The sequence below is a fragment of the Sarcophilus harrisii genome, chromosome X, assembly GCF_902635505.1.
Source record: "Sarcophilus harrisii chromosome X, mSarHar1.11, whole genome shotgun sequence".
Classification (NCBI taxonomy): domain Eukaryota; kingdom Metazoa; phylum Chordata; class Mammalia; order Dasyuromorphia; family Dasyuridae; genus Sarcophilus; species Sarcophilus harrisii.
The window spans coordinates 61,915,936-61,936,737 of record NC_045432.1 but is presented as its reverse complement, the minus strand read 5'-3'; the positions used below and the strand labels follow the sequence as shown (position 1 = coordinate 61,936,737).

The window sequence follows — 20,802 nt, the reverse complement described above, 5'->3', positions numbered from 1 at the left end:
GAAGGGGTTCCCAGGCCACTAACTACATGAGTGTGATTTTTATAAGCTCACAAAGAAGCTGAAAGACAACTGAAATACCATCTAGTCTGCCCTCCTGTTTCTACAGATGGGGAAAGCAGTGCTTCTCTGTCCTTGGGCCAATGGCAGAATTGGGATTCAATCTTCACTATCTTATTTCCAAACTGTCCTATGTGAAGAAATAGCATAGCCCATCAGTTGAAGAATGGGTGAATAAATTGTGGTATATGAATATTATGGAATACTATTTTTCTATAAGAAACTATCAGCAGGATGATTTCAGAGTGATCTGGTGATGTTTCCATGAACTGATGCCGAGTGAAGTGAGCAGAACCAGTAGATCGTTGTACATGGCAACAACAAGATCATGTGATGATCAAATGTAATAGACTTGGCTCTTTTCAACAATGAGGTGATTCAGTCCAATTTAATACACTTGTCATGGAGAGAACCATCTGCACCAGATTGAGGACCATGGAAACTGAGTGTAATTCACAACATACATAGCATTCTCACTCTTTTTGTTGTTGTTTGCTTGCATTTTATTATATTCATCATTTTCTTTTCTGGTTTGATTTGATTTTTCTTATACAGTAAGATAATTGTATAAATATGTATACATATATTGATTTAACATATATTTCTACCATGTTTAACATATATATATATATATATATATATATATATATATATATATATATTGGACTACATACCATCTAGAGGAGGGGGGTGGGAAAAGGGGGAGAAACTGGAACACAAGGTTTTGCAAGGACTAATACTGCAGAATTATCTATGGATGCGTTTTGAAAAATAAAAAGCTTTAATAAAAAAAAGAAGAAATGGCATAGACGGCCATACCTTAGAATCTCCCTCTTTCACAGCTCACATGTCATCGGACCCAGAATGGAATATGGGGCTTGTACAGAGACCATTTTTAACTATTTTCATCAAGTGGTTAGCATAATGCTGGATAATGTCATCCTTTTTGTAGCTCTCTCCTCAGATGAACAGTTCACTGCAATTACTTGCCCACAGTCAGAACCTTCCCAGTGTACAATATTTCAAAAAGGAAAATAAGGAAGAGAAAATTTTCTAAGTTACAAGCTTGGCTTTCCCTCATTTCCCATAAATAGTCTGGACTTCTTTTTCCTCCACCCCTTGTTCTTTAAGGATTTTTGTCTGGAATGTTTCTCCTTGTCGTTCTCCATAACCCACTTCCTAATTCTTAGTATAGAAGCAGTATCCTGTGATGGAAGAGATGTATGTCTATGTCACTCTCTCCAGGCCTTAGCTACATAATCTGTAAAATGAAAATTAGACTAAATGATCCCTAAGATCCTTTTTGCCTTTAAAATTCCATGATTCTGTGTTTTTTATGTGTACAGAGTTAACATTTTTCAGCCCCGGTTATTCCCTGAGAATTGGTAAAATACCTCCAACGTGCCATGTGATTGTGGTCAAATAAATCGATCGCTATCAGCTTCATTTCGTCCAGCTTTGAGATGGACTTAAGAATCCCAGGAAAGGCTATTTTGTGAGGTTGTCAGGAGGTGTAAGTGAACTATGATGTTTAACATTTTACTGACCTTTATGTCTATATAAATGTAGCTATTGTTATTAACATAATCATTAGTGTCAGTTTATCAGAAGCTGCAAGTTTTGCTTCTGTGCATCTTTTTCTACCATCTGTCTTTTCATTAACAATATATACGTGCTTGACACTGATTTAATGTGTATAATTCATGTCTAAGATATGATGGTGAGTAATTATAAAGCATACTTTAAGGGGGCCTATTTTGGCTTGGATGGACAAGAAAACTGCTGGCATCAGTCTTCAAAGTCACTGATATCCTGTATCCTGCTTTACAGTTACCTCTCATTCTTCAATGCTGTTACTACTGGGATGGTATATTAACAATATTGACAACTTTAAGTCTAGCAAATAAGCATTTGTTAAGCACCTCCTGTGTACAGTATGCCCTGCTAATCACTGGGGATGCACCAAGGAACTTAGATTGATGGGGGAGGGAATAAGCCATGTGCATAACTCCATGATTATAACATGGCTTAGTATGTGATAAGTGCATTGAGTAATTAAATGGAGAAGTTACTAAAACTTTGGGGTAACATAAATATGGGAATCTACTCTGGGCATGGAATGAAGGGGGTGGTGTGAGATAAGATCAAGGAAAAGTGAGGAGTCCCATTTGGCTGAGTTTGTAGTGTGCCTACATTAGAGTAGTATGGAATACATCTGCAACGTTTGGAGTAAGGATGGAGAGAGGACTTTGAGCATCTGGCTAAAATCATTTAAATTGGGCTTTATAAGCAATGGGGAGCCATCAAAAGCTTTGGCTTAGTGAGTGAGTGATCAGTTCTGTGCAGTAGGCTGATTAACCTGGAAGGAGCATAGATTATAAATTGGCAAGAGGAGAATAGAGACAGAGAACCTAGAGGCCTGCAATAACAACAACAATAGCAGCAGTAGCAACAAGGAGGAGAAGGAAGAAGAAGAACTATAACAAGAAGCAAAAAGAACTATAAGAAGAACTACAAGAAGAAGAACTATAGAAAGCTGAGCTACAAGAAGAACTACATGAAGAACAACAACAAACAAGACCATCACCAGCAGCAGCAGCAACAAGAACAAAAACAACAACTGATAATAATGATAATAGTAGCATTTATGCCTTAAGGTTTATGAAGCATTTTTCAAATATTTTATTTTACCCTAAGCCAACCTTGGGAGATAGGTGCTACTCTTAATTGTCCTTTTAGATAAAGAAACTGAAGCTGATAAAAGCTAAATGACTGACCCAGGTTCAAATATCTAATAAATTTCTGGGTTTGCATGTGACCTCAGGTCTTCCTGATTCCAGATCCAGAATGTTATTCACCTACTGATAATAGAAGTATTGGAAAGGTAGAGATTGATTGAAAAAAGGTTTTTAACCTTTGCAACTGAATTACGATGGGTTTGTGATGGAGGAAAAAGAACTGATGAACCTTTTTTTGTAAACCTGTTTGGTTTTGAACAGCTCTAATTGTTGGGAAGTTTTGACATACTGGAGAAGTATGCCCTTTTTGTCACCTTGTACCCAGTGTTTCTCATTCTGTCATCTAGGACTGAACAAAATAGTTCATTTGAATCTCTTTCTCACATGACAGCCCTTCAAATCACTCTTCTCATCTGTAGACAAAACCTGCCCAGTACTGCCGACTTTACCCTCCTGGTTACGTTTTTCTGGTTTTTAATACCTTGCCTAAAATGTGGCTTCCACAATTTATCTTTGCCCCAACTCCAAGAAGCAGTGGCGCGCAGAACCAAGGTGGAGTAGACTGAAATAATCACCTTCCTTCAATTACTGCACTTTTAGTTTACCATATCACTCCCCTGGCTCATGTGGAATTTATAATCCAATGCAATGTACAAAACATTACCTTGATGATCAAATAAGATAACATTTTGTAAAGTGTTTTACAAACATTATGGTGCTAGCCAAGATAATGATGATCATTATTATTCACATGCCCCATATTTTGGGTAAAGCATTTGAACCCAAATGTAGGAGTTTATGTTAATTTCTATTAAATTTCACCTTATTAGATTTGGCTCATTCCAAGAACTTATTTCCTTACTACTAAGCTGTTTTGGTTGTCAGATATAGCAAAAGTCAGTCTGAAATTATAGCTTTAGGGAAGCAGTAGGGGGCAGTAGAAATTGCACTAGATCAAGCTATCTGCCTTCAAGACCTGATCCTCTCTGTCATTCTCTCTTTCTGTCTTTCTGTCTCGCTTTCTGTCTAGGTCTTTCTGGCTCTCTGCTTCTTTATCTCTCTCTGTTTCTCTCTTTCCCTGTCTCTGTCTCTCTGTGTCTCTGTCTCTCTTTCCTCTCTTGTTTTTCTTTCTCAATATGTGTGCGCGCACACACACACACACACACACACACACACACACACACTGATCTTGATCAAATTGTATTCCCACTGTGGGCCTCAGTTTCCACATCTGTAACAACTAGACAGATGTACTTCACTTTAAGGTCCATTTTCAGCCCTAAAGCAAACATACTCCTGGAAATCAGTGCAGCTGCTAGCAGGGCACACTTTCTCCATTCAAGTCACTGGCTTTTTAGGACAATATCACTGATGTCTTTGCATGGTACATGGTAGGCTCTTAATACATGCTTATTGATTGGCTAAAAACTTCTCATTTTATTCTCAAGCGACAGCTTGCTTTGTAACTGTTTGTAGCTTACATTGCTTTGAAACTGCTCTGGCTAAACCTTTCAAAGCAATCGCTGCTATTTCTGACAAACAATGTACTCCAGTAGGAAGGCCAGAATTAAATAGAAACAGATTGCTCATTTTTTCACTCCAAATTCGAGGCAAAAGATTATGCCAAGGGCTCTTTGGGAGCACATACCATTCAAAAATAGGTTATAAATTAACTCTATGGAATATCATCTCATAAAACTTAAGTCTCTTGTGTTGCCGTCATATGTGTGTTTGCCAATACTTGGAATACCTAGCTTCCCCAGAACTACAATGTGGTAGCTACCTTGTCTTAGATGATACAACATTTTTTTTCAAACTTGATAAGTATCATTCTGATATGTCAGTAGTCCTTGTTAAAGTCTAGCTAATAGCTAAATAAACCATTGTTTGGATGACTGACTTGTCAATGCATACATTGAGTAATATTCTCATTGTCAATCATTAGCAACCATCCACCCAAAATGACACACCTGGATGGGCTTTTTTTTTTTTCCTAAGCAAAGACTTCCATTTTTTCTTAATTTCAAAATACACTAATTATCTAATACTAACTTCCTAAGGAAGCTGGGAGAAATCTCTATTAGTAAAGAAAATAAAACTCATTCCAAGTGTAGGAAAAATGATAAAATAAAGAAACAGTTATGAAGGTCATAGGAAATTTACTGGTATTTATATGTAAATACCAGTAATTTAGAATACCAGCATTTAGAAAATTTACATTTTATTGATATCTTTTTATATCATCTTCATTTCCTTATCTTTTCCTGTTCCACTTCCCAGAGAGCCATCTCATAACAAAGAATAGAAAAGAAAGAAAGAAAGAAAAAAAACATTTCAGCACATATCAACACATTAACCAAGATGGAGGTTGTATGCAATGTTCCTCACTTGCAGTTCCCTACCTCTGCAAAGAAGGTAGGATGGAGAGGCCTTCTCACATATCTTCTCTGGAGTCAGGTTTGATCATTACAGTGTCATAGCATTCACTTGTGAGCATTTCATTGCTGTTTTTCCATTGACACGATTATAATCATTTTATACGCTATTTTCCCGCTTCTGCTTAATTCACTCTGCATCAGTTCATGTAACTCTTGTCATTCTTGTCTATTCATATGGTACCTTTAGAATTGGTAAAAAAAAAAAATAATAATAAATCTATTATTTTATTTGGTCTTTAAATCATTCTCTGTGGGCAGTAAGTTTTGTAGTTAATATTATCTCCATCTTAATGATGCCTAAGATCATGCAAGTTATAAGGGTCTGAGGTAGGATTTGAACCCATCAAACATTATAGCTGGGTAGTAACCGTCAATTCCCATCTAGCCTGCTCTCATCGTACTTCCAAATAAACAAGTCCCTAATGATAAACTGATCAGACCAAAGTCACTCTGATAGGAAATCCCAGGCCAGGATTTAAACACTGTCACCGGAATAGCAGGCTCATTTTACTCCAGCATGTCAGCTTCAGTTGGTCTATATCTATAGCTGTGTTTAGAAGAATTATTAGGATATTAACTTATTTTGAGACTAGTAAAGATCTTTTCCAATATGAAAACTTTAGAATTATATAAAATACAGTGGAGTGAAAACATGTGTGATCAGTAATCCCGAAGGCCCTGCTATCTCCCCTGATATCATAGCCCTTGCTATCTCCCTTTCAGCTTGTTAATTCTGTGACCTTTGGCTGAATATGCATTATCATTATCACTTTCCACTTTATAGGCTATTTTTTCTCTTTTATAGGTATGTGAAGGCATTTGCCATTTGTGAACAGTGCCTTCTCTGCCAGCAGAACACATGCCTAGCCATACAATGGATGGCAGTGGTAAAATTGGATCGACCTCATTTGGCTTCATAGTACCTGGTTGGATTTGATCTCTTGCTCCCAGTACCAGATATTCAAGCCAAGTGTTAGAGATCTGTAGCTTCTCTTCTTTATCCTACTCTTTCATTTGTTTGCCACTAAGTGGCAGTCTAACAACATCCTTCTCCCATGTAATGATGCCAATAATGCTTTTCATTTTGTCATCTTGGAGGATTTCAAAGCATTGTAAAAAGCCTGTCTCATTAATTCTCTGAGTAATAGAGAAATAGCCTTCATAGCTTTCAGAAATGTGAACAGCCGTGTGCCTGAAGCTGTGTTTGAGGGACAAAAAATAATCTGTTTTTGCTAGGTATTAAGTATTGTGTTTTTAAAAAAACTTTCAAGCTCACTCAGTTGTTTTATTATTATTTTTTTTTTACTTTTTAAAAATGGATTTTGGTGATGGTATTTATTCATTGTACATCATAGCAGCAGTAAGCCTATTGGGTCGTGTTCTATCTGGAACAAGAGCTTTGGGGTGTTTCATTGGCTGGTTGCTTTTTTTTTTTTTTACCGCCAGCTGTATATTGTACACTCTGACTTGGGAGAGTAAGACTTGAGGGCCTCAAAGTACGTTTGCTGTCATTAAATCCAACCTGGTCATCCTGCAAATGAGAACAAGTCAGGCTCAGAAAGGGGAAGAGAGATGCTTGCTGTTATGCCAGCAGCTGCAGGACAGGTCTTCTGACTCGTAGCTCATTGTTTTTTCCATATTGTTTCATTCTTTTAAAAAATCACCTAGAGTGCCTTGAACTGAAAGGAGTTTATTGAATTATATTGAATTCACTTTTGTGCTGGAAACTAGTCTTCTGAAATTTTTTTTAGAGTTTCTCACAGAGTTGCAGGCAGTAATGACATTTCTGCAAATAATCAAAAGCTGAACACTTGCTACAGACCCGATTTCCTCTGGTATTCCAAGATATGGAATGTGATATCTCTTGCTATGTGATATCTTCTCACTTTTACTGTCTTCTAAGTTGAAGAGCAGCTAGGTGATGCAGTGGCTAGAGGGCTGGGGCTAGAATATTTGAGTTTCAGTATGGCCTTAGATACTTAAAACTGTGGGCCCCCAAGCAAGTTATGTAACATTTCACTTTTTTATCTTCTTGTTTTCAGCCATAAAATGGGGATAATAGCACCAATCTGCCAGGGTTGTTGTCAGGATCAAAGGAGGTGGTAATGGTGACACAGCTAGCATAGTGTTTGAAAAGCACATAACAAACACTATGTAAATTTTATCTGTCGTGATGATGATAATGATCATCATCATCATGTTTGTTCTAGCCAATGAATGGGTCAGTTATATACAGAAACTTCATTCATGAAGGTTGCCTATATCAAATAAGGAATTATTTTCTTCCTGTTAAGATAGGATCAAATTAGAGTTTGGTGCTGGGATTGAGTCTTGACTGTGTACAGTGACTCTTGGGTCTCTTCTCAAAGAAAACCTGGACATTTCCACTGATGCTGTTGGAGTGGTAAGAGAGCTAGCTCTGTTGGGTGTTTGAAGATCCTGGATGCAAGACTTGGTACTGTCATTCCTTACCACTCTTTATCATGTGGCCATAGGGTCATGATTAAGCATATATGAACAGTGAATTGCAACTGGTTATAAATAGATAAGATAGACAGCTCTTGCTATAGATAGTTCTCCCTTTGCGTTGAGGGGACCATTGAGTTCTATGTAATGCTGATTTGCCCGTGGATGTGAGTATGGCGAGAAGGGAGAGGCTGGCACACATTTCAAAGTCAGGGAGGACTGTGAACAGAGAGGCAAGAGCAAGAAAAAGAGCACAAGTGACTTGGCCAGCTACGTGGGAGCCTGGCCAGATCCAAGAGGAAGAGCACAGAATGGGGGCAGACTTGTAGAAGCATAGACACAGATGGGACAGGATAGCGACGAGAGAGGGCTGTGTACAGACTCCCAGACCCCAGTGGGGACAGAAGAAAGACATAGAAGGGATAGATATTCCAGTGACTGAACAAAGCAGGGTAAAATCTTCCATATTAAAAGTCTCAAGCCAAGTATGTCTCTCCCCATTCTGTGCTAGGTGATAGTAGTGGTATAAGTCAGTTCTTCCGTTTTCACTTGGTGATCTTTTTCCTAGGTTTTGGTTTTGGTTTTTGATGGAGAGGCCAGAGGTCACTGAGCACCTAGCTGAGGGGCAGGAACAGAAAAAGAGAATACAGTACGGAACAATAAAGTTACCACAGGTTATTGGGGGGGGACTGTGGATTTCTTTCAGAATTCTTTCAGTAAAGTCAAATTTGGTCATGTGTATTTACCTAAAGGAAGATTCCAACTTGCATGTATATATGTGTGTGTACACACACAAAACACACACACACACACACATATCTACGTACTCACACACATGTTTGTATGGACATGTAAGACTGAGCTAGAAATTTGGCAAGTTCTATGCATCTGTCGTGAATGACTCAAAAGGTCTGGAGAGCAGAGCCCCAGGGAAGCAGTTCCAAAGTTAAGTAGATTAAATAAATGTGATAATATATATAAAGAATATCTCAAGCAAGTTGTAAACCCTAAAGCATAATATAAATGCCAGTTATTATTATCCTATGATCTACATAGGATGTAAAGACAAGAAGCTTCTAGAGAGTGTTTGACCAATTGAGCCATCTCATTCCTTACTCTTGAGCCTCATATTCCACCATAGATCCCAAATATTCATAGCAACCAAGTAGTTGGCACAGAGCGCATTTAAATATAACTTGTTTTTCCACTTTTCCTTGAACTGTTTGATTTTGGGTAGGCACAGAGAAAAGGTGTTCAATTAGTCTGTCACTGGGGCTATGTGTAATATATGTGTTGATATCTTTCATAACGTACAGGGTTATCATTAAAGATTTTATTAAAAGGGCTTGGCTCCTTTGAGTAGGTTTCTTTATATGCAAATTAGGACATAAATAATATATAAAGCTGAATATAGCTGTCCCAAAACAGTACCTGATTTCAGAGAAAAAATGATTCTCTCCATCAGACTCTTTGGGAAAAACCAATATGTACATGTTGAAGAACTGGTGGGTTTGCACTGGGGCACTAACCAGCCTGCTTTTCCTGACTTGTCCCAGCATGGTCCCTGGGAACAATTGATTGAATTCAATTGGTCTTTCCCAAGCTTTAAACTTGGGGTCACTTGCAATCAAGTTTCAATGTAGTAGGGAATCAAAAAAAAAACCTCATACTGTTCCTTGGAGCCTTGGGGGTCAGTTATTCATGTTTAGATTTGAAGTCTCTTGGGAGAGGATTCAGTAAAGGAGATGCTTATCCTTTATTAACTACAAAATAGAAAATCCAACAGAGAAGGGCACCTGTCTTTATGTACCATTGCAGTGGAACAGGAGCTAGGCATCAAGGGGCAAAACATATTCAGAAGGAAGTTTGTCTCTGTTACTTGAACCTTCATGATTGGGGAATTCTCAGGAACAGTCTTGTTGTTTTAGGAAATGTATAATCAACATTAGATGATTTCCTGCTTCATCTGAATGAGTGTCTGTTTCTCTGAGATCTACTTAGGTAGATTGGAAGCATGTTATAGTGGATAGAGAATTGCCCCTAGCTTCAAGAAGATCTGGCTACAAATCTCCCCTCAGACACATATTAGAGCTATGTGACCATGGGCAACTCCTTTAACCTCTTAGTTCTCCAGTTTCCTCGATGTAATTGTATGTTGTTTTCTTGGTTTTGCTCACTCCACTTTAAATCATATCATAAAAGTCTTCCCAAGCTTCTCTTACAGTCATCACATTCTTTGTTGGGGGGTTTTTGGATGATACTATTATTCATGTACCAAAATTTGCATAACCATTCCCAGTTATTTAAAATTTTCCATATTTTTTTTAAAGGAGCATTTTGTAGTTGAATCTAAGTAAGTATTGAGTATATTTTGGTAGGTTGATTCCCAAAAGTTTTTGCATTTTGTAGTTATATGCTATTACTGACCCTTGGATGTTGTTGTTATATAGAATAAGTCTGTTGATTTTTGTAGGTTTATTTTGTCACATAGACCCTTCTAAAACCATTCATGGTCTCCGTTTCTTCATTTATTTCCTAAGATTTTTAATGTAGACCATGTCATTAGCAAAGTGAGTTCATTTTGTCTCTTCTTTCTTATCTTTCAGTATTGAATTTTCTTGTCCTTCTACTATTACTTGCATTTCTAAAACGATATCACATTGTAGCAAGGAAAGGGTACACTTCAGTTATTGAAAAAGCTTTTAATATATCTCCCTTTCAGATGATACTTGTGTTTAGATTTAGATACTTTTTTTTTATTTTGAAAAGCTCTCTTTGTCTATGGTTTGTAATTTTAAGCACAAAGTAAAGATTTTCTGTATTCATTGATGTGATGTGTGAATGTTTTTAAATATGATGAATGATGCTGACTATTTTCCTCATATTGACTATTTTATAAATATTATCTCATGTTATTTTGACCTCAATCCTGGGAAGTAGATACTATTATTATTTCCAATTTGCAGAAGAAGAACCCGAGGCAAATAAAGTTTTTGTGACTCTCCCAAGGTCACATAGCTAGTATGTTTCTCAGAATGGAGTTGAACTTGGGTTTTCCTGATTCTTTGTCCATTGCTCTATTTATCATTATACCTAGTTGTGCCAATGCCTCTTGTTCGTTTGTTATTTTTTGAATTGTGCACCTTCTTCTTAATAATCAAGTTGCTTAAAGGTTTGTCCTTTTTGTAAATATTTTCAAAGAACCATGTTTTAGTTGTATTTATCATGCCTTTATAAGCAGCTAGGTGACATAGTAGCCAAAGTATGAGATTAGATGTGAAATCCCAACTCACTCTCATCCTTGTAAACCTGGGTATGTCACTTTTCCAATCCATTTTGTCATTTGCATAATGGGGATAATAATAGCATATGACTTATAGGGTTGTGAGAATCAGTGAGAAAAACATATGTAAATCACTTTTTAAATCTAGAGGAATTGTTTCAGTACTACCTATTATCATTATAATTATATTCTTTTTTGGTTTCTAGTTTCTCTGGCTCATTATTTATGACTTCCTGTTTTGTATTTATTCTAGGTTTTGTTTAGTTTTCCTTTTATTTTTAACTGTATATTCATCTCGTATATCTTTTTTATGTTATTAGTATATTTTAGCTAGGTATCTGTATATGTCTCTAAGGATGTATTTGATATTTCTGTCCTTTTACAGTTATTTGCCATTTCTCTCTGCCCTAATATATAACCAATTTTAAAGTGCACAACTGAAGGTGTCATAAATTTGTTTTTTTTAATCTAACTTTTCCAACAATTCATTCTGGTAGGATTATCCCTTATTTATCTTTCTATTAGGTTTCTCTAAATCTGAGAAAAGAACATTGAAGTCTCCTAATATTGTAGTACTGTCTATGTTTTATTGTAATGCACTGAATTTTTCCTTTAACAACATATATATTAGAGTCATATAAGTATAATCCAAGCAGTAACCAGTGGTTGGGTTATGCCAGAGTCTTGAACCAAGTGGAGCAGTGGATGAGAAATAATAAGAGTGTTAGGTGATGATGAGTTAGACTTCTATGCTATTCTTTCATCAAATGATTACCCCTGGGGTTTCTTGGCATGTGAAGACTGTTGAAATTGCTTGCCTCTCACACATAATTCTTTTTTTTTTTTAGAGATGTGTTATTCAAATAGCAATATTTATTATGTAACATATTAATTGGCCAACTGTAGAAAATTATGATAGAAAAGCCTCCATCATCTAATACATTCCTTGCTAATACAAGACTTTATCACACATAATTCTTAATTCTGTGTGTTTGATGATTTCCTAAGGCCTAAAGACAATGCCTAATCTTTCATTTTCTCAGTCACATGACCCAAAAGTGATTTTTAATTTATTCTTACACCAAACACTGTGCCTGTGTATTTTCATCATGAGATTTCTTCTCCCTACAGCTGTCATATTTGTATTTTCCTCCTCTTCTTCCTTAACTTATTTCTTTTGCGTTCACTTTACTTCACCCTCTTAAAATCGGCAAAATGGAAACAGAACCATTCTCACACCATGTGTTTGTCTTTCTTACCTTCCCTTTTTGAACCTAGAAGAGAAATGGATTTTGAGTGGCCACTTGTCTCTTTTCCTATTCTTCAGTATTTACTTCAGTGTGATTTGGCCCCTTCTAGTTCCTCAAAGGTATTTACTTTTTTAGCTTTATTTTGAGCTAATATTTATTTGTGTTCTAGAGTTTCTACTCAGTTATGATCTTTAAATTAGGAATGTTTAATCATCTTTTATTCTGTTAAATTTTTATTTTTTTACACTTTAGGATTATACTTAGTTTTGTAGGGGGTTTTGATTCTAAGTTTTTATCATTTTGCCTACTAAAATATCACCTCCAAAATTCCAGGATTTTTTTCTCCTTTTTAGTAGTTATTTCACAGTCTTTTGTGAACCTGACTGTGGTTCTTTGGTACTTAATTTTTTATTTCTTACAGTATTTTTTCTTTGACTTGGAAGTTCTAGATTTTGACTATGACAATGCTGAGAGTTTTCCAAGTAGAGTTTCTTTAAGGAACTGATGAATGAATTCGCTTTCTTTTCACTTTGCCCTTTAATTCTCATTAATCTGCACAGTTGACTTTTTTGTATTTTTGGAATATCATATCTAGGATTTTTCTTTGGTCATGGTTTTCAGAGAATCTGATTCTCTTCAACCTTTTTTTCTTTAGTTCAGTCATTTTAATAGTAAATACTTTGTTTTCATCCATTTTCAATCTTTTGAGTTTGTTTTAATGTTTTTCTTTTTTTTATGGAGTCATTTAGTGTTTTTTTCCCCCCTCCATTTAATTTTTCAAAAAGACTGGCTTTCCACCTTCTGTTTTAAGATACTAATTCTCTTTCCAATTTTTTTCTGAAGTATTCTAATTTTGTTTTTTGATCCCCTTTCTCTTTCCTTTCAACCATTCCTATAAGTCTTTGTGTCAAATCATTTTTCCCCCTCTAAGGCTTTCTTTTTAATCTTTGAAGAGTTAACTTTGTTCTTATTTAGTTACCTCTTGATTTCTCTTGACTTTAGTGTTTCTTATTTGTGGTTAGTGTTTTCTAGCCTCAGTTCTCAAATTGAGAGTTTGTGTTAGCTTCAAGCTCGACCTTTTATGAAATTCAGATAAACTGAGTTGGCTCTCATTTATCATGCCCTCTCAGTAGTATGACTGCACTGCCATTCGAAGTCTAGTTAAGATGGCTTGTTCTAGGCCTTGCCCTCTGCCTTAATTCTGCTCTTTATCTCTGGTCTTCTTCTTACAGTAAAAAATAAATAAAATGATTATTGGGAGTGATGCATTCAAGTCCCCTTTGATCTTTCCATGAATTCCTCAGTCTTTCTCTTGCTTTGTGATTCTTGCTTATGTTCTTCAATAAATCCTTTACATAAAACCTGAACTCCACAGTGTCCTGGCGGCCTGCTTCTTGTTCCTTTACTTTTTTCATGCATTATAGAGCAGGACTAGAACAATCTATCATCCCTCACTTTTGATATGTGATTAGCCATCTTGTCTAGTCATGTGTGTCCCTGATGGTTTTTATACCATTCCTTTTTCTTTACCATTCCCCATACTGACCTTAAAGGCCATTTTCTTCTTTTAAATTTCAAGTCTATACCTTCACACTTGTTAGTTCTCCCTGATATTTGGTTTCTACCAGTTTTTCTTCCCCACAAGTCCTAAGGCCTTTGCTGAAGTCCTATTTATAAGATACAAGCAAACTATCTTGAAATGGTCTTTTTGATAATGTATCGACAGCCAGTTCACAATGAACAGCATCAGCTAAGCTACCCTTAACACCATTTGTTACATCAAAAATGCATGTTAATTATGTGTGTTTGGGTAATGTGGCCAAGACTAATGTCTCTGTCATTTACAGGATAAGCCTTGGAACAAGATGTGACAATTTGCTGTCAGTTTTCTTCTAAAATAAACATGTGAGTCAGGCATGCATACACAAAACTGGAAATTTGTCAATCAATAGCCATTCTAATATTTGTAGTTTTCAGCCAGTTTAGTTAGGTCTCCTTGGTACTTGACATTTATATAGCGCTTTGAAGTTTACAGAACCTAGGACAATGCTGTAAAGTAAACACTATCAAAATTATTATCCTCATTTATTACATAGGGAAATATTTAAATGATTTGATCATGGTCACGTTACTGGTTGAACATTGGTCACATTTGGACCTAGGTCTCTCTGGATGCTGGAACATTCCCACTATGTGCCATACTATATATAACCTTTTGAAATTCTACCTGGGAGATCTTCATTTTTTTACTACTCATTCCAATCCTTTAATTAGAAACAATCTTTGTGTCACTTAAGGCATTCTTGAATGCATGCTCTGTGCAAACCACAATATTAGGCAACTTAGGAGACACCCAAAAGAACTAATATCTGGGAGGAAGGACATTCCAGTCGAAGCTTACTATTATCTGGAAATTCAATATTTTCACTCAGAATGTACACTTGAACCACTAACAGGCTTTAGTGCCCATGCAGGTGTGTTTTTCGCCATGAAGAACTAGTGAAGTGGAAAGATTGTTTAACTAAGGATCAGGTCTGAGAACGTCTGCCTTGTGGCTCACAGTTGAAATCTTCGCTTTCATGGAGGGTCCTATAGCTCTTTAGGCTTTTCCTTTTATTGCACCCTCAAGGGAGATTTGAGGATATGGCCAGTTTGTATTGAATTGGTTACTTACTTTGTCATCTTTAATCCTTTGACTAGGTTTTCTATAACTTTTCTCCCTTCTCTTGAGTAATTAGTATACTTAGACAAGTTTAGAATAAAGCTATTTAAGTTTTTAGGCATTTCTGGGAACTACTCACCACCTGCACTCTTTGATTAGATGAAAATATCATTTCCTTTTGCTTTTCTCCTTACTTTGGAGCATGTATAAATTATGATAATAACAAGATAGTCTTATGCATTCTTAATGATTATTGTAATGATCAAATGCCTTCTTCCAGGCTCTTTTGGAACAAATTGCTCGTTGCAAAATGTTTTTTATTATTATTATTATTATTATTATTATTATTATTGGAGAATGGCTAAAACTCCAGATGTGGGATGTCATAGGATGGGTTAATCTAAGCAACATATTTCATCATTCCTAATACCGTGGTTCACTGGAAGAGAATTTTAGGCATGATAGCAAAATCTTTTTTTTTAATATAAACATTTATTCCTGTGCCTTTGAAGTATTACTTTCAGTTTCATTCGGTGTCTAAATATGAAGTCATAATTATATTTTATGTAGCAAAATATATATTTAAGGAAGATAGCTTCCAAATGAATATCTTATTTGGACTGTCTCATTTATAAAATGAAAGGGTTGAACTAGTTGCTCTTTGAGATCTCCTTCTATAAATCCTAAGATCTGGTAAATCTAGGTGATTTTCTACTAAATTTCATTGACTAATTTAAGCTTTCAACCCAAGCCTTATTTTCTTCCCAGTGCATGCAAATGTATTGCATTGCTGTGTAGTCTTTTCACATTAGCTAAGGTTCACAATATATTTGGGGCATCTAGGTATACATTCTGATGAATTTGAAGATTTTAAACTTTTGTGGCTATGATGATGACCTATAACTTGCTTTGATCCATACGTCCTCTAAATGACAGATGTTTTGTTGAAATGGGTAAGGCTGGTTATCCAAAAATAGTCCTGACTTTTTTCTGTTTGTCAGACCATCAAATAAAAGCTGTTTTACTTTAGGAATAACAAAATAATACTTATCTTTCTGATGTCTCTCATCATATATTTGGTTCTTATTTTTTTAATTAAAACTTTTTATTTTCAAAACATATGCATGGATAATTTTCACCATTCACCCTTGTAAAACCTTGTGTTCCAATTTTTTCCCTGTTCCCCCACCCCGTCCCCTAGATGGCAAGTTATTCAATTTATGTTAAACATGTCCAATTCTTGTATACATATTTCCACAATTATTGTGCTGCACAAGAAATATCAGATGTTAGCAAATTCTTATGAAGCATGGAAGTCGTTTTGAAAAAAATTTTTTTAAAAACCCTGAAACTGTCAGGTGGCTTTTGGAAAGGTCTATGTTTTTTGTGTAACCAAAGCCCTGCTCAGGTGCTGTCTACTGTTGGAGATCTCAGACTTCCCACCCGCGTTTCTTCCCCCTGCCCATACCTTTTATGACTATGTAGTATGAGTTATTACTCTATATTGACATAATTTGGTTTTCCAAGATCGGAGACATTTGCTAAGTTACTTCTTGGGCAAGACTCAGCTCATTGGTGGAGAGAATGGTTTTTCAGTATGCCCGCATGCCTATATGAGGGAGAAGTTGGCATGAGATCTCCCCCCTACAAGGGAGGACCCATGTGGATCCAGATCTTCAGGTCCTCTTTGGGGAAAATCCAGAAAAAGAACAGACTTGGGAAGGCAGCCGTGTAGGAAGAGCTGCCTTTCCCCTACATATTTTCCATCTTGTCTCCATGGGGGGGGAGGAATGGCTCTGAATAGCTTCCCTCCCCCTCTCCTTCTCCCTTTCCTTCTGCCTCTCTCTTACCTTTTCTTTCTCCCTTCTCTTCCCCCTCCTCCTCTTTCCCCTCACCTTCCCCTTCTCCATCTCCCTCCCTCTCTCTTCTTTCCTCTACCTTTTTCTCCATTTCTCCCCCCTTCACTCTTCCTCTCTCTCTCCCCATCGCCTTTAGATATGTGTCATCCCCTCCTCTTTAAGGGACTCTAAGTAAGTGGGTTATACCTTAAAATCACTTCACTTTGATTAGATATATTTAGGGTGGGAGGCATAATTAGATTCTGGTATTTTCCCTTTGAGGAGATTTTTGTAGTCACCATTGGTGGTTCAGTTGCTGGAAGTCCTAAGTGAATGACCTTGGGCAAGTCATTTCTCTGCTATTTGCTTCAGTTTCCACAACTGTAAAATGGGGGTGGTAATAGCACCTATCTCACAATATCATCGCAAGGATTCAATGAGGTAACATTTGTAGAAATGGCTTAACACAGTGCCTGCCACATAGTCAACATTATATACTTGGTTGTGTCCTTCCTTTCCCTTCCTTGAAAAGACCAGACTGAGAAGTTTCCTAGTCTCTTCTTTGGCCATCCCATGGATGGGAACCAAAATCTCCTTTAGAGAGAGATGAATGAGATTTGAGGTACCTTCCCATGAGCCCTGTTTAGAGCAGGGCATCCTAAACTTTTGCCACTCGCGTTCCCTTTTGCCTGTGAAATTTTAGATAACTACCTGTATGTAGGCATGTAAACTAGATTCACTACTCCAGTATTTGCTGATTAGAAATCACAATTTTGTGACCCCCCCCCATGTTCGGTTATGAGATGCCATGTGTGCTTTCAGAAGCTTTGATCTAGATAATACACGTAGACCTAGATGGATTGCAATTCCCTGCACATCACCTACCTTCACTTCCTTGTTATTTTCCATGGGCAGAATGTAAGCTTCTTTAGGGCAGGGCCTTTGGCAGGGCAGGGCCTTTGGCCTTTGGCAGGGCCCAGCCTAAAATGCCAAGGATCTGTGCGCCAACTTGAGTTGGAGTGAGAAGACTAACACTCCTTTTGACTCCCCTGGTTTTTCATAGCCCAATTTAAAACTCAACACCAAGTATACAAATATTAGTCCAGGCATACATAAGTAGAAAGTTGTAATGAATCTGTTAAAGATTTAAGCAAGGCTATTTAAATAGTAACTTTGAATTATTCATGTTATTCTGGCAATAAGACTCAATCTGGGGCTGCTGATCATTGTGCATTAACATCATGCCTTAGGCGGATTGAAATGGTTTTTAATGAGTTGTCTGGAGCTCCAGAATATCTTTGTTTCAATTGCTACTTGACCCTAATGTGTTGTTGGTTGTTGTTTTTTAAGGAGGTCCTCTCCTTGACCTAAGGTGGGAACTTATTTTAAAGATTTGCTTAATCATTTGCTCTTGTCAATGAATGGAAATAGGATGGGTTGGAGGGGAAAGTCTGGGACAACATTTAAGAAAAGGGCTCAGATGGCACCATGTCTATGCTGTGCATAGCAGAAATTCTCTCCACTTGGACATCTGTGTTGCTTTCAAAGGTATGCTTTCTAATACCTGGGGTGTGTGTGTAAAAGAGAGAGGGAGGGAGGGAGAGAAGGAGAGGGAGAAGGAGAGGGAGAGGGAGAGGAAGGGAGGGAGGGAGGGAGGGGGAAAGAAAGGGAGGAAAAAAGAGGACAGAGAGACAGAGGGAGATAGAGAAACAGAGACGAGAGAGACAGAAACAGAGACAGAGATGAGAGAGAGGGAAACGGAGACAGAGATGAGAGAGAGACAGAGACAGAAACAGAGACAGAGACAGAGACAGAGAGATGAGTGAGAGAAAGATGAGAGACAGAGAGAGAGACAGACCGACACAGACAGACAGACATGAGAGAGAGAAGTGGGGGAGAGAGACAGAGATTTTCAATTTGCTTTGGCAATGAGGGGACAGAAATGTAATTTGATCAGTTTAAGGGATACCTGGTAAAGACCATGTTTCAATCTTTGGGCTCAATAACTTGTGTGTAACTCCTAGCCTTGGAGACTTACCTAGGACCCTGTGATGTGAATCAGGTGCCGTGCTTGCATGTGCCCCCACACCTCCTGTGCATGAAGAGGTAGCACTTGAACCTGCATCGTCTTCACTTCAAGGCCAGCTCTGAATCTGCTAGAGAACACTGCCACCTTGAATTTGTTCTAGAGCTTGAAATACTAGAAAATATATTCACTTTACATAGAAATGTGGACATAGTTATTGGTAATTAAGAATTATACTTTATTCAGAATATTGTCTATTTAGTAGGTAATTGTTCTTTATGATTTCAAAAGCATTTTCACATTTTAAACAATTTTCTTCCTTTTTACAGTTTTGTGAGGAAGGTAGGGTGAGCTCTACCTTTCATAAGTTAGTTGAGCAAACTGAGGCATGAGGAGTCACAGCTTAAATCTGTAAGCGCACTAGGAGGCTGACTTGGGCTGCCTTCTGGTCCAAAGCCCCTTCTCCTACACCAGATTCCTTTGAGCTATCTATGCAGCCTTTAAAAGCTGGGCCTCATTTATCTGTAAAGATAAAGAGCGGTCATCCTGGATGCCTTTTGAAGGCTTTTTCAGTTCTAAATCTGTAATCTTATAGGGCATCCTTATGAACTCAGAGGAACTTGAAGAAGGCCCCTGGCCCATGGCTAAATTGCTTGTGGCAAAGCTGCTGAAGTACATAAGCAAGAGTTGCGTGGGCCTGCCACAGATGGCTGTCATGTCATTAGAGGGACTGCTTCACTGGTGGGATGCAAGAACTGGTAAGGAATTGGGATTCTGGAGGATCTGTAAAAATTTAGGTAGAGACCTGTCCAACATGAGAAGATGGTGCTCTCAGGAGTCAGAAGGACTGAATAGTCAGCATGGGCCACTCGGCCACATGCATTCACTGGACCCGGAGCTGGAGGTCCATATGCCAGCTCTGCCACTTATAAGCTGGATAATCACGAGCAGCTCCCCTGACCCATCTCAGTCCTAGCTTCCTCATCTGTCTCGGGGTAGGGATCACCCAGTACTCCTCAAGTCCATGCTAAAATATCACTTCTATTACTTGGATAGACTGTCAATATCTAAACCCAGCATGTATTCACTCAACTTGGGAAGCTGTGCAGAGGTTAAATTTTCAGTGTGCATTTATATCCCGCAAATTGAAAAAGCTACAAATCAGGTATTATTTGATTGACTATCTAGACTTTAGAAAGTGCTGGAGAAAATATTAATAATGCAAATTAAACTTAAAAATATACATTTTTCCCAAAGAACTATTTGTTAAATATTTATTAGCATACCCTTGTCTATAATATTCACCATGAAACCCTGGGTAAGAGAAAGTGAATGGGTTGTAACTCCCCGGCAAGTTTTGACCCTAGAGGGAAAATGAAACCTGGGCTTGGACCTGAAGAAAATAGCAGAGTAAGAATTTGGGCTCACTTATTGTAAGTGATAATAATAATAACCACCACAATGGCAATAACTATTAAAATGAACATTTGTATATTACTTTAAGGTTTTCTAAACACTTTGAATAGTGCTTGGAGAAAAGAGCCCTCTCCCTAGAGACTTTTGCAAGTAACATAGGAAAGGAGCTAGAAAATATATGTGAGTAATCAATAATGCAGAAGCAGCGAAATGGACTAGATAATCCAATAGATCTTCCCCATCTCTAATTTATTTATCATTACCTCTGTGTTTTTTGATTTAAAGACACGGCAGGCCCATTTCATTTCTATTTCATTATAAAAATGGGACACAAGGGCAGCTGTGTGATGCAGCCCCAAACACAACTGGTGGCTTCCTGATGAGGGAAGGAGCATAGTAGCTGCTTCTGCCTGTGGAGTTTGGCATGGGGAGGAGCAATCACTTCCCAGAAATCTTTGTACCAAAAGAACTCAACTCCTTCTCTACAAGCACACTTGCAGTATTATTTGACAGGAAATTGCCCAGATGACACATCGGGCCTTCAATCTTTTTGTCAAATAGGTCCCTTGACTTTTTCTCTCCTGCTTTCCTAATAATTGTGTGCTATCTGTGGGCCTGAGTGGGCACC

At 37.4% G+C, this 20,802-nt stretch overlaps 1 pseudogene; it reads left to right on the top strand.

Moving 5' to 3' along the window:
* The first annotated feature begins 18,220 nt into the window (after positions 1–18,220).
* The window catches only part of LOC100931886, a 73,862-nt pseudogene continuing 71,280 nt past the window's right edge, over positions 18,221–20,802 (top strand).